Source organism: Sinocyclocheilus anshuiensis, unplaced genomic scaffold (assembly GCF_001515605.1).
Source record: "Sinocyclocheilus anshuiensis isolate Anshui unplaced genomic scaffold, SAMN03320099.WGS_v1.1 scaffold1530, whole genome shotgun sequence".
NCBI lineage: Eukaryota > Metazoa > Chordata > Actinopteri > Cypriniformes > Cyprinidae > Sinocyclocheilus > Sinocyclocheilus anshuiensis.
Genome location: NW_015542493.1, coordinates 96,063 through 102,415, shown reverse-complemented (window position 1 = coordinate 102,415; position 6,353 = coordinate 96,063). Strand labels below are relative to the sequence as shown.

At 39.6% G+C, this 6,353-nt stretch overlaps 1 pseudogene; it reads right to left on the bottom strand.

Moving 5' to 3' along the window:
- The window catches only part of LOC107694129 (B-cell lymphoma 6 protein homolog), a 28,702-nt pseudogene extending 22,761 nt beyond the window's left edge, over positions 1 to 5,941 (bottom strand).
- Positions 5,942 to 6,353: the final 412 nt, after the last annotated feature.

Below are 6,353 nucleotides of genomic sequence, written 5' to 3'. Positions count from 1 at the left end.
GGCCGGTGTCCTGCAGAGTTTAGCTCCAACCCTAATTAAACACACCTGAACCAGCTAATCAAGCTCTTGCATAGAAACTTCCAGTCAGGTGTGTTGAGGCAAGTTGGAGCTAAACTCTGTAGGACACCGGCCCTCCAGGACCGAGTTTGGACAGCCCTGCCTTAGAAGAACCATTTTTGGTTCCACAAAGAACCATTCAGTCAAAGGTTCTTTAAAGAACCATCTCTTTCTTACCTTTTTATAATCTGAAGAACCTTCTTTCGCCACAAAGAAACTTTTGTGAAACAGACAGATGTTAAAGGTTATTTATCGAACCATTTAGACAAAAAGGTTCTTCTGTGGCATCGTGAAGCACCTTTATTTTTAAGAGTGTACCTTAAAAGTACTTGGAAATCGACACATAGCCGTACAAATAGCCTTAAAAATTAAGACATTGTACACAGGTCTAGAAGGAGCTTAAATCCTATTTTTTCAGTGGTTTATCAATGAGAGTCCTCATTTTGTCAAAGTGAGAACTGTCCACCTGTGCAAGGTAAGACAAAGTAGGCCTAACTCTGAAGCAAGCCTTATTAAAACTGCATATGTGAGCTTTTAAAGCTTTAAAACATGCTTTTATCCATCCACCAGTTCAAATCTCGTGCCACTGCCTGTCTGTAAATGTACCAAATCTCTTTATTTTTCATCATTGTTTAAGGCAGCTTTATAGCTTACTGCTGGATAAAGTGAAGAGTTTGGTTTGCCCAAACATTTCTTAAATCACATATCCATTAGGCCTGTGGAGGGGTGTGGTTCTGTGTTGCCTATTTTTGGCTCTCTCCCTTCATCCATCAGAGGGAGCAAATGGAGTGTAATCCACGATAACATGGATGCAGGGGCTTTTGGCCTGGATGAAAGCAATTCCACCCAGTCCAGAAATCAGCCCCTCTAAAACCTGATTTTACTTAGATGGTTTCCAACTTTGACCAATTCTAAAAACCCAAGAGGTAGATAAACACGTATTTCCAGAAATGTTTAATAACATATCAATTTACATGGGATTTTGGGAGAGGATTTGCAGTAGTATATTTTGGTGGGTGGGTTATAAAATCCTTGCGAAAATACATATTTTAAAATGCATTCCTCAAGTGCTCAATTGGAAAATCTTTGGCGGATCATATTCCGTGCGTCAATGTTTTATGCAAGGTTTAAGACTGCAAAAACGATCAGTCCAATGTTGATGCAGATTACTGTATAAGGGTATCACTTTCGTAAGACACATGATCAAAGTTTAGATGTGAAACAGAGGGCATGCATTCTCTGTTGCCAGGTAACTCACATATTTCTGTTGGAACAAGTTGGAATACCAGCTCTCTGGTAATACAGTACTGTAGTTAATTTCATTTCCAACCTTATGAAGAACTTCAATATTAGACATGCTGACTGAGAAGTGTCAAAGCACTTAGCTTGTTTGTGATCATGTTAGAGAAGATCTAGAAAAGTTTTGTTTTTGGACTAGTTTCTGTAAGTGGATTAAAAATTAGTGCACAACCCTGAAATAGTGTAAACAAACATCATCTATAAGTATGAGGCCATTTTTTTAAAACTCTAGTGATGTTAGTGATCTGAACTTTGTGCGTTGGGTTAAAATGAATGTATTGTTCTTCCACTTAATTGCAGCTGGAGGTCCAGATGGCATCAACATATGTATTTTGTTCTGCCAGAATTCAGATTGCATATGGACCCAGCCACCCATCAACACTTACTTGCGCTGGATTTGACTCTGACTCCCTTAAACCGTTCTGCTAATGTTTACACAAACAGATCAGCCAGAGTCAGCATCACTTCTGTAAAGCTGCACTCTTTTGGCATGTTTGCTGCTATGGCGAGAACCTATAGTCATCATGGGAAGAGTGGTGTTGATCATCAACTATGAGGGATATCAGTGCAAATAAGGCATCATTAGCCCAACTGGAGACTCGTACAGTGTAATGCTAATAGAGATTCTCATAGGGACCCATATATGTATTTATATGGAGTTCAGTGACTCTATCTGAAGGTTTTATAGTTACGGCAGTAGGTGGCGACAAGTGTCTGTCATTGAATGAGTCATTTGAATCATTTACTCAACCAATTCATTAAACAACTCAGGGGAAAAAAATTAATTGATTCACTGATTTGTGTATATCTGTGTATATATTCATCACCAAGCTATTGACAATGGATCTCAAAGTATGCCTTGCTTTCGATAATGTGACTGCATTATTGATCAAACTTCTTGGAAAAGTTGATATTTCTAATGTGATATTTACAAATTGATAATGGGTTTGAACATCTTGAAAGTATGAAAAGTGCATGGCTAAAATCACTTTGGTCTCTGCCTGACCTCAAAAGAGAGGTGGATAGTTTATCTGTATGCAGAAACAGAAATAAGTCATGTGCATAAACCAAGGCTAAAGTGAGCTAGAAAAGGTAACCTTGTCTTGATATTCCCGGCAAATCATGGTCAAGCCAGGGAGAAACAAAACAGTGATTATCCAAAAGAGCAAACTCAAATCATTGTCAGATCTGTGTTATGTTTCATAAGCAGTACGTTTGTTCTGTACAGCTGATGATAAGCCACCTTGTCTGCTTAAGCATTCAATGATTTTATTAGTCCCTGCAGAGAAATTTGTCTCAGCAAAACAAGGTCTCTGTTACAAATACTTTGTTATTCAATAAATTAACTTATAAAGGTGTCATGGAAAATGTATACATATTTACTTTCTGTACTTGTACGTTCCCAGTGGCATCAGCTTTTTACAAAGGATGTGATCAGAACCAGACACAATTTTCATAACCTGTCAGGAAACCCTGTTTAGAATTTGGGCATTTAGTTTTACTGATAAACTGCTACACATACTGAGATCCCATGCTGAATTGTAGATTTAATTTCAGTTAATATTACATACTTTTTTCCCCTAGACTTTTTGATGCACTAAATATGATGATCACTTTGCAAGGGGCCATTTCTTAAAACATAGTCAGCTAAAATAAAATAAAAAAATAAATTAATAAAACATTTATTTGTTTTCTTTGAAAATCACCACGGACCCCTTGTAGCTCACTGGGAGTTCCTGGACCCCTAACATCAGCATCATTAGTACTTTAATATCTTAATGGAAAGAGTGAGCTTTGACTTGTCATAAATGAAAGAATTCAGATCGGTTAAACCCAGCAGACTGCACAGTGAGCCGTCTTGAGCTCGAAAGGTCCTTCAGGAAGTCTTCGTGAATGAGACAGTGCAGTGTATGTCGGAGCAGCGTTTCCGATGTGAGCACATGAGTGGAAAATGAGCTTTAACTAAGCTTGTAAACATGACCATCTCCTCCATGGCTTTTAATCAGCTTTGTGACTGTCCCACTCCAGAGAATTATATGAGAGATCTTTGCAGCATAAGTAATGCTCGCATACAGATATAGATACTGTACATCAGTAAGTGCATCTGCAGCGCTGTTTTGCATTCATATCTCTCTACAACATAAATTGTTTTACACACAACATTGCATGATAGGTGATTGTTTAATGGCTATTATATAATTATATAAAATGGAAACATCCTTTGCCTGTGTCGTGTGCATACACTGACCCAACCATGTTTTAATGTAAAACCACATTGTCTTAAATTCATGATGCAGAGCACTACTTACACTTAATAACTACTTAATAACTTATGCACACAGATTCCCGGTGTAAATTATGCTTATGGAATGCTATAATTATGTTGTTATGCTGCTGTAGTAATGTGTGCACATGCTTGCTATCTCTCTATGATTTATTTGATGAGTTCTGGTAGAACATTCAGTTTTAACATCATTTACAAATTAACTAAGCTTGTGCATGTACAGAATATCTGTATTCCGAGCTCAAATATTTGTTCAACAGCTAAAATATAACCTTTTTTTTCTTCTTCCTCCCACACTTACCTGTGACTTTCACTGTCATGTTGCTGGAACTTGAGACATTTCCACTCTTGATTCATGAGCTGTTATCATTGCAAGTACCAAATCATGTTGGTTTCATTTCTCTAACAGTTATTCCATTATCTTCTCTCTATGTGAGTTCATGGACACCCAGGTCTAATGCTTTTTGATTTGTTAATTTTTCACAGTAAGCAATGTTTTGAAATTTTTCTAAGCCCACTTGTAATAAAGTATGCTTGGCAGAAAATATGTAAGGGGAAGGAGCCCCTCTTTAAAATGATGTCAAATACTTGTGAATTACATCAGAATGAATAAATAAGAGGGTCAAACATGTTCTCTTTAGACTGTGTGAGCGAATGCCAAGAAGAGAAAACACTCAATCTAAGATTAAGAGAGAGTGCCGAGTCCAAACAGCTTCAGGCACTTTCTTTCTGTTCTCCGCTTCTCTCTCCTCTCTGGTGCCTGCCCATTTTGCTCACACACTTTACATTCTTATCATATTAAAAATTCATTTAATCTTGAGTAATGGGGCAAGCTCTGGCTTTTTCTTGTGAATTTTCCTGAGCGCACATTTCAGGTAGTTTCTCCTTAAAGGGATAGTTCACCCAAAAATAAAAATTCAAACCCTCATATTGTTCCAAACCTGCATGACTCAGTTTCTTCTGTGGAACACAAAAGAAGATATTTTGAAAAGTGACTTTTTGTGTCCATACAGAGAAAGTCAGCGGGGTTCACTGTTGTTTTGGACCCCATTGACTTTTATTGTATGGGCAAAAACAGTTCTTCAGAATATCCTCTTTTGTGTTCCACAGAAGAAAGAAACTCCTACAGGTTTGGAACGATGCGAGTAAATGATGTCAGTTTTATGGTTAAACTGCAGTAGTGACCTTTGAGGATTTCAAGAATTACACTGAAGTGAGTTCTGATATTTACTAATGCTGATATTTACTAATTTGTGATAACTTCCACTTACCAATTAATCAATACAATCGCACTACTAATAATGTAAAAAGAGTTATGAAACAACATTCTAAGACTGAAAAAAAGCTAACGTTGGCCTGTAAAAATTAAGAGTTTGAACCCTGACCTCTCGCAATGTTTCAGTGTTGGTTTACTGAGCGTGTCAAATAAGGAAATTGCTCTGCTGGCATCTCTTTCGTTTTCTTCCCAATTAATGCGTTTGCTTTTTATTAACTTCCTTTGGACTACTTTACTGCAACCCCAGCAGAAAAAAAGAAACACAGCGCTGCTGGGACTGTGAGGTCACCGAGGAGAGTAAGAAAGAAGGTTGTTAAAAAGAAAATTCTCACCGTGTTTCTGCTGCATGGAATGGGGCATGCTGGGAGATGAGGGACTACTCAGCGGTCGTGAGGAACCCCCAGATTCACCACGTCTCAAACTCTGGAACAGGAAGTTGGGACACCTCTGGACAGTCCAAAAATTGCCAATGGGAGGCAGAAGTCTCTGTTTTTAACAGTCACAGAACTCAAATGTCGGTGATGTCTCGGGGGAAGCGGAGGACATCCAGAGTTCAACGAGAGGGAAGAAAGCGGCGCAGACTGTGACAGCTCTACAGCGGAACAAGAGGATCGGTGGCAGCGGAGCTCGGATTGGCAGGAAAGCTGGCACACGGCAGAGGGGCTCAGAGCTGAGCGTACATGCTGGCAGATGTTGAAGATGCCTGGCTGGATTGGGGAAGGCTAAGTAGGTGATGATTCCCGCCGTCTCTTCTGTCTTACAGGCAGTCGGTGGCCCCCAGAATATCTCGGCGAGCCGGAGCTGTCCCTGGTTGGATGCGTTTGCGAGCGAGTGTGTGGAGGAGGATCGGCGTAGCAGAGATCTGAAGCGAGTCGACTGAGCGTGCTCAGCGTTACAGAAGAGGTCCACTGGGCATCGGTGGCACTCTAAGCTGATAGGCCAACAGTGATCTAGCGTACATTGTTTGGTGTACGCTTACTTGGTCCACTTTCCTTGAATGCTTAAATTAAGGGGCGTGCTCCATTTCTTTTTTGGTGCGGAGGGGGGAACCCTACAGATTAAGTTATACTAGTAATCCCAGTCTCTCCTTTGCTTTCTCTCTCTCGCTCTCCGAGGTGAAATCTGAAATCTCATTGAGTCACATGAACTTTAGACCTTGCGATATTCCCATTAACATGGAGCATCTCTTGGGCTCCGAGCCATCTGTCAGATTTCAGTCTTTCATAAACAGCTGTGACACATTGTTGTATAAACTGAGCTTTTATACAACAAACATTTCAGTGTCCTCTAGCATTAATCTATCTAAGCTCATCTCAATCCACAGAGCTGGATATTGCTCTTTATAACTCGTCTAGCAATGGAAGCTGATATTACTCCAGATGTCACATTTCTTCACTCCTGCGATTCACGACAAGCATCTTGACTGCATTGAATTGA